The sequence below is a fragment of the Octopus sinensis genome, linkage group LG21, assembly GCF_006345805.1.
Source record: "Octopus sinensis linkage group LG21, ASM634580v1, whole genome shotgun sequence".
Lineage (NCBI taxonomy): Eukaryota > Metazoa > Mollusca > Cephalopoda > Octopoda > Octopodidae > Octopus > Octopus sinensis.
The window spans coordinates 27,905,846-27,926,815 of NC_043017.1; positions in this window are offsets into that span (position 1 = coordinate 27,905,846).

A 20,970-nucleotide genomic window follows, 5' to 3' on the forward strand; every position below is an offset into this window, starting at 1 on the left:
TGTATATATGACTTATTGGGAAGTGCTTGTCGAATAACGCAAATAATCTTGCCCACGTCAGTTTTAATATTTACGGACAACGATGGGTGAAACTTATTATTTCCCTATGTCCAGTTTTAGGCTCCATACTTTTCATTGAATATTGGTAAGATATGTCATAATGTTCGAGGATTTCGAGTTTGCCCACTGGAACACGTACATTAGGTAAACTGCGTCGTATTTTAGTCATAAGTCACAGCAGTGCTACAAGATAAGGGAATAAAAAAAGAAAACCGATGTCGGTTTATGCGAAGTGCTTTGTGCAAACCAGTCATCTTCTTGTCACATCGTTGAAAATAAATCTACTAAGTTGGCTAGCCACAAATAGGATCTAAAATCTAATTGCATACCACATACAATCTATTTCACAGCCATACAGAAACCTATGTCATATGTAGGTTGATCAAATGGATGCAATCTATGCGTAGCTGAAAACTCTCACATTCCCTTAAGATCTAAGAATTACATCACACTCATCAATTCCAGATTCGAAACTTTCAGAAAATTCAAGCACATGGGAAAATTATTTGGGCAACCTATAGGACGCGCTTGAAATTGGGCAAATGTCTCATATAGTTGAATTTTTGTACACAGGCTAGATCAATTATACATTCTACGGACAAAGAGGATGTAACTCTTAAGTTTCTTCCCTATATTTTTTTCATTTTTATTCACCATTTTTTCTTCCCGTTCTATACTTTGCATTAACTATCTCTTTTTCTCTGGTATTTTCACATGCGCCAGCAACAGGATTTTTGAATCCTGTTGCTGGTGCATGTGAACATGTGTCTATATTTCTTGATCAAGCTTTCGGAAGCAAGAAGCTGAGTTGTTTATATAAGTATAAACATCAGGTATCGCGAGTATATGGAAATACTAACTGGCATTCTACTATGAGCTTTTATGATTTACTAGCAGTATCGCCCGGCGTTGCTCGGGTTTGTAAGGGAAATAACTATTTTTAGAGATTTAAAGTATAATAGCCATCTCAATATGGCTAACCACAAGGGGGGGTGTTACTGTAGCTTTTTACGTTCTGAGATTTAATAATGAATTTTTAGAGAGTTACTTCCCTCGTATATGCCAAAAATGCATTTAAAATGGGAAAAATTTATGGTAAATCCTTTTTTAAATCGTAGACTCATCGTAGACGCGCGCTAATACCCAGAAGGGCTCGATATGAATCACGACTATAAGATACCCGGTTTTGGTTAAACTGCACCGCAAAATGTGGGAGTAGTTAGGAATCTAAATCGTAGGAGACAGACAGCACACAACCTTACTTTTATATATAAAGATTTGCTATCAGTTATCCATCAGCGTGGAACTCATTTCCTCATTACGAATGCATACTGTAACGTATTTAAACGCACATATTAAAGACACAGAGGTATCATAGCCTATAATGTACCTATACATCTATATGTATATGTACTTTATACATATTCCCATGGGCACATTATTATACACATTCATATGGGCACAAAATAAAAATTAAAATAAATTGGGCAAAAGGTTGTAACTGAAATAGTCAATATCACGAGTTTGGTAATTGAGAATTCATTAATTATATACCCGAAAATTTTTTTTAATCTAATTAATCTAAATGAATCGCTTGTTTGATGAGAGAACGCAAACAGCTAATGGCAATTTTTAACGACTCTTAAAGTAAATTGGAATCACTTTCATGAAATTAATAATTAATTACACGGAGTTAATTGACATGCCTCGTGAATGGGAAGTCTGATCTTTGTTTGCATGCAAGAGAGATAAATGTGTACATGTCTCTACCCATTTGATCTCATCAGCAATGTGTGGAGTAAACTTGCATGCTACTCGGTTGGGAATAAGAAGAGTAACTATCTTTTCTCGTTATAGATAACTATGATGCTTGGCGCAAACAATGGAGTATGTTCCGAAACACATGCGCGGTGGCGGACTGGCCAGGTTGCCAACTTGCCCCATGGAAAGTGGGCCCCTCTGGCATTAGAATCCATATATGGGGCCCATGTTATTACTTAAGGAGTCCATTCTTTTACTCCTTCTCCTTCTTATTCTTGTTCTTCTTCTTCTCATTATTATTATTGTCATCGTGGTCATCGTCATCATCATCATCATCATCTTTATCATCATTATCATTATCCTCATTATCATTATCATCATTATTATCATCATCATTATTATCATCATCATTATCATCATTATTATCATCCTCATTAACATCATTGTTATTATTATTATTATAGGCGAGCTGGCAGAAACGTTAGCACGCCGGGCGAAATGCTTAGCAGTATTTCGTCTGCCGCTACGTTCTGAGTTCAAATTCCGCCGTGGTCGACTTTGCCTTTCATCTTTCGGGGTCGATTAAATAAGTACCAATTACACACTGGGGTTGATGTAATCGACTTAATCCGTTTGGCTGTCCTTGTTTGTCCCCTCTGTGTTCAGCCCCTCTGTGGGTAGTAAAGAAATATATTATTATTATTATATATGCATGCATGTGCGTATGCATACGACGTGCTTTAATCAGTTTCCTTCTAACAAACTCACTCGCACGTCTCCTTGGTTCACTCCAGGGCTATACAAGAAGAAACTTGGTGTAGGAGTGGCTGTGTGGTAAGTAGCGTGGTTACGAACCACATGATTTCGGGTTCAGCCCCACTGCGTGGCATCTTTCGCAAGAGTTTTCTACTATAGCCTCGGGCCGATCAAAGCTTTGTGAGTGGATTTGGTAGACGGAAAGTCGTGTATATATATATATATATATATATATATATATATATATGATGTAGGGAAGTGCGTGTGTTATTTTCGCGCTTGTGTGTATGTGTAGAATCTTTTGTGAATAAAACGCTACTATAAATACTTTAGATAACGTAAGTGAAAAGAAATACAAATAAAAACACCAAGCCTTATGTTTTACCGATAACCTTTATGGAAGTAGAAAATGATGAAATTCAAATAAGAGTCGTAACAGCGGGGATTAGTTATAATAAAGAAATAAACAAATGAAAAAACATACAGGAATAATAAATAAATAAATACGTAAATAAATTCTGTTTCTTTGCTATTCAACATCACACCAAACTAAACAATTGTCCCCGCTGAGAAGGTTTATATTTTGTCAGGAAAAACATGCTTCTTACATGTGTGGAGTGGTTAAAAGGTATAGCGAAAAAGAAAACGAAGACGGAAATAAAATAATCTAATGCAAAAACATTTGGTGAGACATGAACTTTCATGTGGAGTTCTGAAAAAAACTGAATCAACAAATGACAGGCATATTTGCTTTCTTTTTATTTATTAAAGAAGTTTTAGTTAAGGGAACTTCCTGACAATAGAAAAATGACAGAGAAAGAAAGGGAATAAGAAAGGTGAAAAGTAAAACAGCCAAAATATCTTAAATGATTTTTGTTCCTTTCTACCTACTTAGCTTTAAGACAGAGGACAGAAACGAAAGTCAAAATTCTTCTAGAAATAGAAGTGAAAATTCTTTTGGAATTACACCCTACTGGCTTGGGGGAGTAAAATTATACTCTGGTAATTTTTGTCGTTTTATATGAAGAAAATGTTCTTGGCTAAAAAAGTATTCATGAGAGATAGATTAGAGGCTATATAAAGGCGGCGAGCTGGCAGAAACGTTAACACGCTGGGCGAAGTGCTTAGCCGTATTTCGTCTGCCGTTACGTTCTGGGTTCAAATTCCACCGAGGTCGACGTTGCCTTTCATCCTTTCAGCGTCGATAAATAAAGTACCAGTTACGCACTGGGGTCGATGTAATCGACTTAATCCATTTGTCTGTCCTTGTTTGTCCCCTCTATGTTCAGCCCCTTGTGGGTAGTAAAGAAATATATATAAAGTGCTAGAGAATTTTCGCATTCGAATCTCACACCTTCAACACACGCACACACACACACAGACACATATGTATATAGGCAATAGCCACCGTAAAACAAAAAAAGTCTGGTACTTTGATAGTCCACCCGAGTAATATTGAAATCAAAGTGGTTCATAGGTAGAAAATTGTTGAGAAACGGTTACGAAATGGCTGAGAACTACTATGATAATACAATATCGTTCTAAGTAGTTGATCTGTGTTGAATGATTACTTGTAATATGTTATCAGAGCAATTAAAACTTTCGATTACTTATATGTTCACAGTTAACATTGTACAAAATAGTCTTGTTTTCAAATGGTGTTAATGTGTGAATTTCGAATTTATAAAGAAACATAGCATAAATTTTATTCATATCTCACCAACCTCCGCATAGAAAAAAAAAAACCTGTGACCCTATAGCACGAGGAGTAACTACTATTATGTTCATGACAATGAAATCGATATTATTATTTATAGAATCTTGGTTTGAAATCGTAGCTATGTTATGTCTTAGAATCTTAGTGGTCTCACTTCAGTGTTTATCGATTTGATGTTAACGTATTATGTCAAAGTAGTAGAGTTGCTAACATTTCTAAAGCCTGGAGACTGTTCAAAGCTATTTTAGTTCATACTTAGAGTCGTTTATTTCAAATCGTCTAGCAGCTAAAATTCTAAAGCTTAGTTATCCAAAATAAGTCATGAAACCATAGAACGGTTCTTCACACGAACTTTGTTCACAGACGCGTTACAACGCTTTAAGTGTATGGAATTTCACTTTGAATATGCAGAAAACTGAACAATACAATGCATAAGCGAATGCTGACACTCACAGGCAGTGAGTTGAAAGCTGCTATCAAACGATTCTGTGGCCCGTAAAATAAGAATACAGAACCTTGTGGAATAGAAAGCTTGTATTCATTCAACTACGCTCTATTAATCAATGAACGAAAACAAAGCCATTTTGAATACATCAAAATCTTTAATACAAATCAAAGAATAGGCATGTAAGATCCTGAACCTTTGGATCTTCTCCGCCAATATATACGGAATTCGCATAATCCTTTTAATCTTTTCTCTCACAGAAACTGGACCTACTGCTTATATAATTATTGGTACTGTGGTCCAATATTTATGTGCATAATTTATATATTTCTGAGTTACTGAGCCTTTAATACACTAAGTTACCGAACCAATACATATTTGGTTCCTGTACGCGTATGACATGCATAAGATTTCTTCTTCTTCGTCTTCTTCTTCTTTTTCTTTTCTTTTTCTTCTTATTATTATCACCGTCATCATCAACGTCACCACCATCACCTACACCATTATCACCACCATCATCGTCGTTATTATTATTGTTGTTGTTGTTGTTATTTTTATCATCATCATATTCATCATCATCATCTTCATCATCATTATCATTTTCATCATCATCATCAATATCATCATTATTATTATTATTATCATTAGTAGTAGTAGTATTAGTAGTAGTAGTAGTAGTAGTAAGAGTAGTAGTGGTAGCAGCAGCAGCAATAGTGACGGTATTTAACCACATTCGTGCACACACACACACACACACACACACATAGATGCTTAAAAACATTCCCATACATGTTCGTATGTCAGTATGTATGTATATATGTATGTATGCATGCATGCATGAATGTATAAATGCGTGTATGCAAATGTATGTACATATATAATATATAGGCCGTTTGTGTCTCTCTCACGTATTTAAACAAAAACTCTAAACATTTCTCAATCATTTTTATTTCTGCCAAATGTAAAGTTAACTCCAATACTATCATTATTCTCTTCTACACTATCACACCCACGTTATTCTAAAAACCGACAGTAAACGAGGTAACAGCGCTTTGTGTCTCCTAGTTTTTGTGCTGCTTCTTTGATCCTTATAAACCTCTACCGGTTTATTATTTTTTTGCATCTGCAGTTCTCGTTATGTCAATTATAAAAACACCCTCTATTTTAGTCCAAGTTACAATTTAACAATCCATACTATTTTCCTTTTAATGTAATCTGTAAAAACTATTCATCCTTCTTTTCCATTCCTTTTCATAATGCGTCAACTTTAGTTACTGGCTGCTCCATAATATTGTTTATTGTTAGGATTTTCTGGTTCTTTTTTTTCACTTTGATGATTTTCTTTTTCGCAATTTCCACCATAATTCTGCTTCTGTCAGTCGCCATTTCTTTGATTATTTTCTCTATTCAGTCTAATGTCGTCACCATCAAAATACTATTTTCCTTTAATGGAATGCTAGTATTGTTTTCTTTAATTTCTCTTTGCTTTCCATTTCTCAGCAGTTATTGTCTGTCATTGCTATGCAGCCGGCATTTCTAAATACAAATACACGGATATCATTTTATACCGTTTTTGTTTTTTGCATTTTCTTTTACATTTTATTTTTTATCTTATATTCATTTATTACTACTTTTTACTCGGTTTCTGCATTTGACAACATTTCTTTTCTTTGGAATATCTATGAACAACACGATCTCATATTATTTGGCTGAATATTCTCTGAGGATAATTGTCATTATCGTCTATATGTATACGTAGAGGATATCCCAAGGCTTTCACTGAATATCCACAAGCCCTTACATTTTTGCTTTTGATAAATGACCTTCCACGATCCAGTCATAAAATAGCCGTGAAGGGCCTTCTGCATTTTCTATTTTAGTGTTTCTCCTCCATGTATAATCTCTACACAGCTTTGCCCAAAAACAATATACAACAACAAAAACTCCGTTCATCTTTGATAACATTTCGTGGGGAAATGTTGCTTTACGATGAGATCTGACTCGTTTTCTCTTATGTTTATTTTCATCTCTTTTTCGATGTTTCTTCTCGCATCTTGCCAGTAACTAAATGCTCTTTTGTTAGATTATTTAGACTCACGGGACACGCAGATGCTTTACTCTACTACATATGTGTTAAAGTATAGATTCTCATACACTTTTCATCAAAGTCATGTTCTTAATTCTACACCTGCAAAAATTCTGATATCTCTCTATATATAAACGGCAAAATGTCTGCGAGTGTGTCCTTTATGCAAATCCACAATTTTTCAGTTAGAGGGCTTGCACTTTCTATGGTCATTTAAAACCAAGGGTGGTCGTGCCCATATTTATATTTTCCCCAGTCGCTCCCCAAAGCCATTAAAAAATCAATAGAAGTGACTTTTTTGTGAATTTTCTATCAAAAATCCAATCAAAATGCCCAAAACTTGATACGCCAATTGAATGCCAGCTAGCTGTATGTGATTGGTTGGAGATTTGGACAGTACTCGCGTCTATGTGTGCACGCACGCAGCGGTATATGCATGCACTAGCACCATGACCCGGCGTCACCGGGTCATAGTGCTAGTGGTTAATGAAGCAATGTTTATTTACTGCATTATATATTTTAACTGAGCAAAACAGATATTTGTAAATGGTAGTAACAGAATGTGAGTTAATTGGTCTGTGTGTCTACTGTCATCTTTTTTACGAAGAGCGTTGTGCAAATGTGGATTAGTATTTTGATTTAAAATATATTTAAAAGTGTTTTCCTCTCTAAATTTTTCTAATCTTTTTGATTTTAGATAATCTTTGAAGGTAACATATTCTTAAATTATTCTTAACACATGGGATTATTCCTACAAACGATCTACTTATACAAATATTTTCAAGGAATTCCAACGAAGGGCAAGTGGGGAGGTTCTGTGGCAAGAAGCTTGCTTACCAGCCACATGGTACCGGGTCAGTCCCACTGCGTGGCACCTTGGGCGAGTGTCTTCTACTATAGCCTCAGGCCAACCAAAGCCTTGTGAGTGGATTTGGTAGACGGAAACTGAAAGAAGCCCGTCGTATATATATATATATATATATATATATGTATGTATGTATGTGTGTGTGTGTGTGTGTGTGTTTGCCTGTGAGTTTGTTCCTCCACCATCGCTTGACAACCGATGTTGGTGTGTTTACGTCCCCGTAACTTAGCGGTTCAGCAAAAGAAACCGGGAGAATAACTACTAGGCTTACAAAGAAAAAAGTCCTGGGATCAATTTGTTCGACTAAAAAGAGGTACTCCAGCATGGTCACACTCATATAACTGAAACAGATATTAGAATAAAACGATACTTTTACAGATGTTGAGACCCTCGTATATTTCTACTTCATTACGTCCAAATTGATCTTTCTCAGCAATTCTTGTATAATCTCATATATCCACAGCTTTCCGTTTATCTCTTCTTTGCTGTAAGCGCAGCTTTTAGAAATCAGCAATTCTCACATCATATAGAGACTGGCATAGACTTTCAAGTAGCAGAGAAAAAAAAATACGAATGACACAAAATGGCTCAAGCTACTAGAAACGATGGGTGAAAAATTCTGCTACTAACCCCATACTTAAACAAGAAAGTCTCTTTAATAACAATGATAATAATAATAATAATCCTATCTACCAAAGGCACAAGGCCTGAAATTTGCGGAGCGGGAGTAAATAGGTCACATAGACACCAATATTTGAGTGGCACATAATTTATCGACTCCGAAAGGGTGAAAGGCAAAGCTGACCTCGGGGGGCGGAATTTGAACTCAGAGCAATAAGACAGGCGAAATACCGCTAAGCATATTGCCTGGTGTGCTAACGATTCTGCTACCTCACCGCCTTTATAATAATAATAATAATAGTAATACAAATAATATTAATAATAGTAGTAATAATAATAATAGTAGTAGTAATAATAATAATAGTAGTAGTAATAATAATAATAGTAGTAATAATAATAGTAGTAGTAGTAGTAGTAATAATAGTAGTAGTAGTAGTAGTAGTAGTAGTAATAATAGTAGTAGTAGTAGTAGTAGTAGTAGTAGTAGTAGTAGTAATAATAGTAGTAGTAGTAATAGTAGTAGTAATAATAATAATAGTAGTAGTAGTAATAGTAGTAGTAATAATATTAATAGTAGTAGTAGTAGTAATAGTAGTAGTAATAATAATAATAGAAGTAGTAATAATAATAATAGAAGTAGTAGTAATAATAATAGAAGTAGTAGTAGTAGTAATAATAACAGAAGTAGTAGTAATAATAATAATAATAATAGTAGTAGTAGCAGTAGTAATAATAATAATAATAATAATAATGATAAGAAGAAGAACAACAACAACAGGAACAAAAATGGTTTCAAATTTTGGCACAAGGCCAGCAAGCTGATGAAAGTGTAAGTCGATTACATTGACCCCCCAGTGCCCGAGAGGATGAAAGGCAAAGTTGCGTTTCGGCAGAATCTGAAGTCAGAACGTAAAGACGGACATAAATACCACGGGGAACTTTGCCCAGCCTGCTAACGATTCCGTCAGATCGCTGCCTTAACAATGCTAAGAATATTCTTAGCTGAACAGAACTGCTAAGATTCCTATTAATCGTCAGAGCTGTGTCTGAATAACTTTAGCCAATCTGTATAATGTTCTCTATATTAAAAGACGCATACTTAAAAGAATCAGACTTCTTCCATTCATTGATAAAGCTGCTACAATTAAAAGTAATTTCCTCGTTATGATTTTCACAGCTTTACTACATTTAAGAAGTCTTTGATTTATTCTCTTTAAATCTTTAAATTAATTTCCTAATATAAAATTGCCAATAAAAGTTAGCTCTTATGGTACATAACTGTATGCATATGCGTTAATAGAAGTATGTATATATGTTTCTATAAGTGAGTGTGCGTGTAGGTATGTACATGTTAGCTACCTGTACATATGTGTGTGTATAAATATATATATATATGTGTGTGTGCATGTGTGTAGAAAGACATGGAGGGCGGGTGAAGGAACATTGATAGAGATGTATGTATATATGTTTCTATAAGTGAGTGTGCGTGTAGGTATGTATGTACATGTTAGCTACCTGTACATATAGATATATATATATGTGCATGTGTGTAGAAAGACATGGAGGGCGTGTGAAGGAACATTGATAGAGATTCACTGAAATAGAGATATGTAAATATATGGATAGATAAAAGTAGCTTTTATTTTGCATAGGAGTAGGTGTGGCTGTGTGGTAAGTAGCTTGCTTACGAATCACAGGGTTCCGGGTTCAGCCCCACTGCGTGGAACCTTGGGCACGTGTCTTCTACTAGAGCCTCGGGCCGACCAAAGCCTTGTGAGTGGATTTCGTATGCGGAAACAGAAAGAAGCCCGTCGGATATATATGTATATATATATATATATATATATACATATATATATATATATATATATATATATATATAATATATATATATATACAAATGTTTGTGTGTATGTTTATTTGTGTGTCTGTGTTTGTCCCCCACGCCCAGCATCGCTAGACAACCGAAGCCGGTGTGTTTACGTCCCCGTAACTTAGCAGTTCGACAAAAGAGACCGATAGAATACGTACTAGGCCTACAAAGAATAAGTCCTAGGGTCGATTTCCTCGACTAAAGGCGGTGCTCCAGCATGGCCACTATCATATGACTGAAACAAGTGAAAGGGTAAAAGAGTAGAGTGTATATAGACAGAATCAGAGCCACAACATCTAAGAGAAAGAGTGGTGACATCGCGAGATAGACAGTTATACACACGAACACAAACATGGGCGCAGGAGTGGCTGTGTGGTAAGTAGCTTGCTAACCAACCACATGGTTCCGGGTTCAGTCCCACTGCGTGGCACCTTGGGCAAGTGTCTTCTGCTATAGCCCCGGGCCGACCAAAGCCTTGTGAGTGGATTTGGTAGACGAAACTGAAAGAAGCCTGTCGTATATATATATATATATATATATATATAATATATATATATATATATATGTGCGTGTTTGTGTGTCTGTGTTTGTACCCCTAGCATTGCCTGACAACCGATGCTACTGTGTTTACGTCCCCGTCACCTAGCGGTTCGGCAAAAGAGACCGATAGAATAAGTACTGGGCTTACAAAGAATAAGTCCCGGGATCGATTTGCTCGACTAAAGGCAGTGCTCCAGCATGGCCGCAGTCAAATGACTGAAACAAGTAAAAGAGAGTAAATAGTCAACATAGCAATCAAAACTTACGCGTGCTTGTATGCGCATGCGTCTTTATGTACGTGTCCTTGTGCATATGTGTAGCCTCTACATATATACGTTTATGTCACACAAACTAAATTATTCTTCACGAAATAAATATCCACTGTTAACTTAATCACACAGTTTACACTTCTCGTTACCAAATTCTTCATATCTTCATCCTTTGATTCCTGTACATTCGACAGACCTATATTTTATCAAGGCTATTATCTCGAACGCCACGTAGGATCATCAAGGGGGTATTCTCCCAGTTCTTATCCTCAGTCTCTCGTTTAATCTAATCTCTCACGATCGCTGCATTCTCTATGTAGATATGACGCAGTCTCTCTTTCTTTCGTTCTGTATCTCCCCTATTCCTCCTTCTTTCTTTCTTTCTTTTACTTTTATCTCATAATAATTGCGTTGGTATATGAAAATTCGTACTACAGTCTTACAAAGGAAATTTCTTTACTTCGCAGGTGAGAGAGTGTAGGGCGATATACACGGTTGAGTGTGTGTGTGTGTGTCTCTGTCAATATCTGTACGTGTGTAAGGCGGCGAGCTGGCAGAAACGTTAAAACTCCGGGCGAAATGCTTAGCGGTATTTCGTCTGCCGTTACGTTATGAGTTCAAATTCCGCGGAGATCGACTTTGCCTTTCATCCTTTCAGGGACGATTAAATAAGTACCAATTTCGGAACTGGGGTCGATATAATCGACCTAATCCGTTTGTCTGTCCTTGTTTGTCCTCTCTGTGATTAGACCCTTGTGGGTAGTAAAGAAATAAGTATTTCGTCTGCTGTTACGTTCTGAGTTCAAATTCCGCCGAGGTCGACTTTGCCTTTCATCCTTTCGAGGTCGATTAAATAAGTACCAGTTTCGGAACTGGGGTCGATATAATCGACTTAATCCGTTTGTCTGTCCTTGTTTGTCCTCTCTGTGTTTAGCCCCTTGTGGGTAGTAAAGAAATAGGTATTTCGTCTGCCGCTACGTTCTGAACTAAAATTTCGCTGAGGTCGAGTTTGCCTTCCCTCCTTTCGGGGTCGATAAATTAAGTACCAGTTACGCACTGGGGTCGATATAATGGACTTAATCCGTTTGTCTGCCCTCGTTTGTCTTCTCTGTGTTTAGCCCCTTGTGGGTAGTAAAGAAATAGGTATTTCGTCTGTCGTTACGTTCTGAGTTGAAATTCCACCGAGGCTGACTTTGCCCTTCGGGATCGATAAATTTATTACCAGTTGCGTACTGGGGTCGATCTAATTCACTAGTCCCCTCTCCTAAAATTTCGGCTTTTTGTGCTTAGAATAGAAAAGAATATATTTGTGTGTGTGTGTGTGTGTGTACCACATAGTCATTATTGGATCTCTCTCTCTCTCTCTCTCTCACTCATTCCCTCACTCAGCCACCAGTCACTCTGCCGCACACATAGTTTCTTTCTCTCTCTCGATCTTTCTGATTCTCTATCTATCTCTCTCTCTCTCTCTCTCTCTCTCTCATTCCCTCACTCAGCCACCAGTCACTCTGCCGCACACATAGTTTCTTTCTCTCTCTCGCTCTTTCTGATTCTCTATCTATCTCTCTCTCTCTCTCTCATTCCCTCACTCAGCCACCAGTCACTCTGCCGCACACATAGTTTCTTTCTCTCTCTCGCTCTTTCTGATTCTCTCTCTCTCTCTCTCTATCTTGCACACAGACACACACATTCAGAGACGTACAATCACATTCATACAAGCTATAAATACAGTATTACACACTTACACACTCAGAATTAATGATTCAATCAATTCTTTGTACGCGTTCGTTTGATCAAAAGACGTGAACTGTAATTTCTTTTCCCACAAAAACGAACTCGATTAAACGAATAACTCTGACTTGCTCCTCATGATTCATCCATATTTTCTTTGTGTTTTTTTTTTCTTCTATAAATAAATATATATTCCTCCATTTAATTTGTGGCTTCTCCTTCACTTTCGTCTCAGCTTGTTTATTAGGAGCAGTTTGTTGGGTGCATGGCGTTTACATGGTGTTTATTTAAAGAAAAAAAAAAGACTCCGAGACGGTGACCCAGCATATTCCATGAGCATCGAAGAGTACATTCGCATTATTATTTCTCATTAGATTTCTTTTTCTGATGATGCAGGCTATAATTTTAGCCTTCAGCTTCCGGGATCTGGGAATCAAGTATCAATGTCGGTCAACTTGGTGGAGATTCTTCTTCGTCTTCGTCTCCGTCTTCGTCTTCGTCGTCTTCTTCTTCTTCTTATTATTATTATTACTATTATTATTATTATTACTATTATTACTATTATTATTACTATTATTACTATTATTATTACTATTATTATTATTATTACTATTATTATTATTATTATTATTACTACTATTATTACTATTATTATTACTATTATTATTATTATTACTATTATTACTACTATTATTACTATTATTATTACTATTATTATTATTATTATTACTATTATTATTATTATTATTATTATTATTACTATTATTATTATTATTACTCTTATTATTATTATTACTATTATTACTATTATTATTATTACTATTATTACTATTATTATCATTACTATTATTACTATTATTATCATTATTACTATTATTATTATTATTACTATTATTATTATCATTATTATTATTACTTTTATTATTATTGTTATTTATTATTTTTCTTCTTTTTCTTATTTTTTCTTCTTCTTCACCACCTAATTCTTGTTGCTGTTCTACTTCTTCTTCCTCTCCTTCCTCTTCTTCTTTTCCCTCCATTGCTCTCCTCTTTCCCTCCTACTCTTCCTCTTAATCCCCCGGTTTACGTAGTACTTTACGAAGGGGCGTGTGAGACCACACATGGCATTTCTTTACTTAAATATAAATGTACTATTGAACGAAGACCAAACGGCCATTTTCCTTTTCGGAGAAATAAAGAAGCTATTGGAAAATATCTTGCTTTCCATTCACATGGTTCTGGGTTCCATGTGTGAGTGTTTGTGTGTGTCTCTTTGTATCTGTGTTTTTCCCCCATCGCCGCTTGAAAACCAGTGTTGGTGTGTTTGCAGCTCGGCAAAAGAAACCGATAGAATTAGTACTACGCTTTAAAAGGAAACATATATAAGTTCTAGGGTCGAATTGTTTGACTAAAATCCTTCGTGGCGGTGCTCCAGCATGGCCGCAGTCAAATGACTGAAACAAGTAAAAGAATAAAAAGCCAGAATCTCAGATAGCCATGGAACTATCTTTTACTCTTTTTTACTCTACTCTTTTACTTGTTTCAGTGATTTGACTGCGGCCATGCTGGAGCACCGCCTTTAATCGAGCAACTCGACACTGGGACTTATTCTTTTGTAAGCCCAGTACTTATTCTATCGGTCTCTTTTGCCTAGTAACGGGGACATAAACACACCAGCATCGTTTGTCAAGCAATGCTAGAGGACAAACACACACAGGCATATATATATATATAATATATATATATATATACGACGGGCTTCTTTCAGTGTCCCTCTACCAAATCCACTCACAAGGTTTTGGTCGGCCCGAGGCTATAGTAGAAGACACTTGCCTAAGGTACCACGCAGTGGGACTGAACCCGGTACCATGTGGTTGGTAAACAAGCTACTTACCACACAGCCACTCCTGCGCCTATCTGTGTTACAGGAGGAAACTTTACAGGCTGATATCACCACAAGGCCGCACGTAGAAACGTAAACGATGATAACAATAAGCATTGATATGAAACAATGAAAGAACACAAAGGAAACAGATTTTTACGTTACTACAATTATATATTTACTATTTTTTATATATATGAAATATTCTCACAGGGTCATATGTCAGGGGAAGTGTGGGCGCAAGTAGATTCATTGAAGTATTGTAGTTGAATGCTACTTGTTTCAGTTAACCCGGGAAGGTGGAAATCGGTCGGATTTAACACGAGATGTGAAGGAACGTAAAGAAGCGGAGGCATTCATTTTCATCATGGCGCTAACGAACTTGCCAATACTCAGCGTTAACAACATATTAAAATGAAACGTTATGGCGATAATCGAACTCAGACCAGAGCAGGACATTTATGGTCCTTTGTGTTTTAATTATTGCACAAAGAAGCAATGCCAATAATCATTTATCGTTCAATGAGAAAGAAGCTATTGTAAAAGTTGAGTCTAATTATTGGACTATTTTCCTTTTGGCTGAATATCTTTTTGATCAGATTCGTTCAGTCATTCAATAGCTTTGTTTTAAAAAAGAAACCTAACATTGTTTAAACACTGTGTATCCATTTCTCTCTCTCTATATATATATATATGTGTACATATATATGTATATATATATGTACATATATATGTATATATATATAAATATATAAATAAATATGTATATGTATATTTAAATATATATATAAATATGTATATATGTATATATAAAATGTATAAATATATATATATATATAAATATATATATAAATATATATATATATTATTATTATTATTATCATTCTATCACTACTGACGGAGTGTTTAGTAGAAGAAAGGAAACAATACTATATGATGAAATTAAAAAGAAAAGAAAACAGTTATAATATTGAAAATGATGACGATGATGATAATATTAACGATAAAAGATCCTATAGAAATAAATTATCATAGTAATGATGATGATGATGATGATAACGATGTTGGTGCAAATAATGTGTGTAAATACATTTTTTTAAAACTTAAAGACGGGAATGAATGCATATGTAAATACTATAAAACATTTATTTTTAACAAGTGATTCTGTGTGAGCATGTTATCGGTTCCACGCATACACACACACACACACATCAACAGACATATATATGTATATAGGCGTGTACCTATGTGCCGAAATATATATATATATATGCATGCATACATGTACAGACAAACGAGAGAGAGAGAGAGAGAGAGAGAGAGGATGACAGAGTGACTCAGACATAGAGATTGAGACAGACACTCTTGTAAAGAGAGGCATAGGTAGCTAGAGATATACATACATGTACACGCAAAACCATATATGCACACACACACATTATATATACATACATACATACATACATATATTAATATATATATATATATACACAACACACACACACTAAACACATTTTTATACGCATCAGATCGTATCAACGTTTTATCTTTTATTGTTCTCTCATAATTGCAGTTTTGATAAAATATCGGCCATTTTGCGCATGAAAGATCTATAAATGTATATAATTTCAACTCCAGTATTAATACACCATAATATATGGCAGCAATATACAGTTATATGCTTGATTTCCTTTTTAAAATAACAACACGCAAACGTGTTCAATGATTGTGAAATCGGCAGTCAGATCTTTATCTCGATATTCTAACATAATCGATCGGTAAAATGACGGCCATGATACGTTTGGTACAAGAGGGAATACGATATAGGTTGCATATATTATGGCAACCTATATAATGAATTGGGGACAGATTAGTTTTCAATCAGTTAATTAAAAATATGTAACAATATATCAACTCATTCCATAACATCGCATTCTAGATAAAATTTGGAAAAAACCAAGCAAAGACAAAAAGTCATTTCCAATAAAAATAAAAAGTGTTCAGAAGGTTTGTCTGACAACGTTTGTGAATATATATGAATGTGTGCGTGAGTGTGTTTGTGTGTGTAAATATATATATATAGTTAATCCAAACAAGAAAACACAGGAAAAAGAGAAAAAAACACAGCAACGCAGGACGTGGAACAATTAAAATATTATTGACGCTCAGGAAAGAAGGGAAGGAGGATTTAACGTTTCGAGCGGAGCTCTTCGTCGGAAACAAGGAGAGGGAAAGATCCAAAGAAGGGAAGACAGAGGAAAAAATATTTTTGTGCTGGTGGTGCTCAAGAGATCACATGTATATATATAATATATATATATATATATATATATATATATATATATCCGTGTGTGTGTGTATAAAAAAAGAGACAGAGTGGGGTGACAGACAGTCGGATGCAACTTCGAGAAGATATAGTATGCAGATTTTAAGTAAATTAATGTGCCTATCCAAATATCATTGTTTTGAGAAATTTATATTCTTATATGGAAAGAGCTAAATTAATTAATCACATATTTTTGCCTCGCAGAATAATAGCCATATTAAAACAAACAAAAAAAGCAAGAAAAAAACGAAAATAGAGAAAACAACCTAGAAAAATGAGGACAGTTTCAATGAAATTGTTTTGGAATAAACTTATAAAATTCAATTATACCTAAATTAATAATTAATTTATGAAATAATTAATTACCAATTTAAGTATTAATACAATCGTGATACTAGGTCACCCTTTTATCTGTAAAATTCCATGGGGATATCTAAATATAAATATCGTAGTGGTACTTTTTGTTGCCGTTGTTTCAACGTATATCATTCTATTTCAACAGAGCTGATAATAAGTAATTCAGGGCATGCCAAGGCCTGTGTATGTGACTTAGAAATATTGTATTCCGAGCGTAGCATGTACGCTTACTGTATGAATGTTCTTAAGTGTTTGACCGATCTTGCATTTTTTTCTGTTTTATCGTATTTGTTGTTCTAGTAAGGCGGGGAGCTGGCTGAAACGTTAGCACGCCCGGCGAAATGTGTAGCCGTATTTTGTCTGCTGTTATGTTCTGAGTTGAAATTCCGCCGAGGTCGACTTTGTCTTTCATCCTTTCGAGCTCGATAAATTAAGTACCAGTTATGCACTGGCGTCGATATAATCGACTTAATCCGCGTGTCTGTCCTTGTTTGTCCCCTCTGTGTTTAGTCCCTTGTGGGTAGTAAAGAAATAGGTATTTCGTCCGCCGCTGCGTTCTGAGTTCAAAATCCGCCGAGGTCGACTTTGCCTTTCATCCTTTTGGGGTCGATAAATTAAGTACCAGTTGCTCACTTGGCGTCGATATAATCGACTTAATCCGTTTGTCTGTCCTTGTCTGTCCCCTCTGTGTTTAGTCCCTGTGAGTAGTAAAGAAATAGGTATTTCGTCTGTCTTTATGTTTCTGAGTTGAAATTCCGCCGAGGTCGACTTTGCCTTTCGTCCTTTCGGGGTCGATAAATTAGTTACCAGTTACGCACTGGGGTCGATGTAATCAACTTAATCCGTTTGTCTGTCCTTGTTTGTCCCCTCTATGTTTAGCCCCTTGTGTGTAGTAAAGAAATAGGCATTTGTTGTTCTCATCGTAAAAATTTCCTTACAATAAGATTTTAAGTTCTTCAATTGTGAAACTCGAAAAGCTGGTTGTACATGAATGAGGTTACTTGTATTTTTATCTGGTATCATGACTGAGTTCGTTTGCTTATAAAAACCAACATTCATAATGAATTACAAGTTTTCCTTCCACATCTGGACTGAAACCAAGCGAATTTCGTAACGAATACATTGAAACACGTACCGTGCAATAAACACTCTTATCCAGGAACTACGTTTCCCTTTTATTTAATTTACTTGTTTCAGTCAAAAGACCAGTCTTGGACACCGGCTTGAAGGCTTTTGTCCAACAAATCTTTCTCAGTGTATATCTTTCATTTTTCAAACTGTTGTAATTATATCAAACACAGACACCGTTGAATTGGCTGGATATAGCTTGGTGTGAGAATTGCCGCCAGCTTTCTTGAAAGAGCACATAGACTCGGATAATCTACTAAGAGAACTCTTGCTTGACCCTCCAAAATTTCGTCCCATATATAGCTTTGGAATGGTTGATTTATCAAGCGCCATAAATCAAAATCTAAGTTCGCAGAACGATTGGAGTATATCACATCGTAGCCAATCAATCGTCACTGACTATTCGCTGACTTAATTTTAAAGTTTGAAATTTAAAAATTTACTATAATAGCGAAAGTCATAGTTTAAAATATTATTAATCATACAGTTTTGTAAGGAAAATTTAGAATATTGCTCATTTAAAAATATATATGTATTCGTATGAATTTATCTCATACTATATTGGTTCGACTAAACGTTTAAATGCGGTGCTCCAGATAGCCACAGTCCAGTGACTGAAGCCAGTTAAACGTAAATAAGTAAATAAGACTGAACCCGCATGCATGTGGTTCAGAAGCAAGCTTCTTACCACACAGAAAACATGATTATTTTAAATAAAATCTTTTACCGTGTATACAAATCACCATCTTCTTAATACTGATGTGTTCCAAATAAGAACTAGCATATTAAAATAATAAATAACATTTTATACATAAAAGTGCAGTTGTGTCTGTTTGATTAAGAACTTTGCCTGCCATCCATGTACCCTTGGTACCAACCTTGTGCTCTTGCATTCAGTCTTGCAGAGCTGTACCTTGGTCAAATGGCTTCAATTACAGTGACGGGTAAACCGCTGATTTGTGAGCAGATTTGGTTGACGGAAAGTAAATGAAACCCGCTGTATAAACTTATAAGCATATATACTCTGTTGCTTCTTTCATTCATTTGACTGTGGCCATGCTGGAGCAACGCCTTTTTAGTCGAGAAAATCGACCGCAGGACCTATTTTGTCGGGCACTTTTGCCGGACCGCTAAGTTACGGGGACCTAACCACACCAGCATCTGTCGTCAAGCGATGTTGCGGAGACAAGCACAGACACACAAACATATACGCACGCACGCACACACACACACATACACACGCACACAAACACACACACATATATATATATATATACAATAAATAATATTAGGGTAATAAGAATTATAGAAATTATTATTACCAGTGGCCTAGCACAAAAAAATTAGTCAGTAGACTATATATTATTCATATAAACATCGTGTACATTAAAACACATTAAGATGCTTCCATCATAGGCTTTCCTAGGATGGAAGCATCTTAATGTACATGATATCTATATGAAGTTATATATATATATATATATATACATACATATGTACCACGAAGTTCTTTCAGTTTCCCTCTATCAAATCCACTCACAAGGCTTTGGTCGGCCCGAGGCTATAATAGAAGACATTTGCCTAAAATGCCACACAGCGGTACACACCACCGACTAACAGCGGTTATTGGATCCTTTGCGGATTCGTAATTTTGCAATAGAATAAGTACAGGGCTTAACAATAAGTACTAAACTATTCGAGCGAATCGCCCAGTATATCTTTCAGTCCAATGAGTGAAACGAGCAAAAGGTATAGTATGACCCTGTCTCATGGCAATCTGATAATTCATTCGATAAAACTAGAGTAAACTTTTAGAAGTAAGTTTACGTGACAAGTAGCTTGCTTTCGAACCACGTAGTGCAGAGTTCAGTCCCACTGCGTGGCACCTAAAGCAAGTCTCTTCTACTATAGCCTCGGGCCGACCAAAGCTTTGTGAGTGCATTTGGCAGACGGAAACTGAAAAGAAGCCCATCGTATATGTATATATATATATATGTGTGTGTGTGTGTGCTTGCCCCCTCCCCAACATCTCTTCACAAACGATGTTCGTGTGTATACGTCCCCGTAACTTAGCGGTTCGGCAAAAGAGACCGATAGAATAAGTACTAGGCTTACAAAGAATAAGTCCTGGGGTCGATTTGCTCGACTAAAAAGGCGGTGATCCAGTATGGCCACAGTCAAATGAATGAGTAATAAATATGTATATAAACAAAACGAACATACAATCTACAATAGATATACACAGTCTTGTATATGTCTCTCTCTCTTCTCTCCCTATATATATGTATAAATATATACTTATATATATATATATATATATATACTAGCAGTATCCCGGCGTTGCTCGGATTTGTAGGGGAAATAACTATATAAGCATTTTTAGAGATGTAAAGTATAATAGCCATCTCAATATGGCTAACCACAAAGGGGTGGCGGTACTGTAGCTATTTACGTTCTAGGATTTAATAATAAATTTTTAGAGAGTTACTTCCCTTATATATGCCAAAAATGCTATTAAAAATGGGGGAAAAATTGATGGTAAATTCTTTTAAA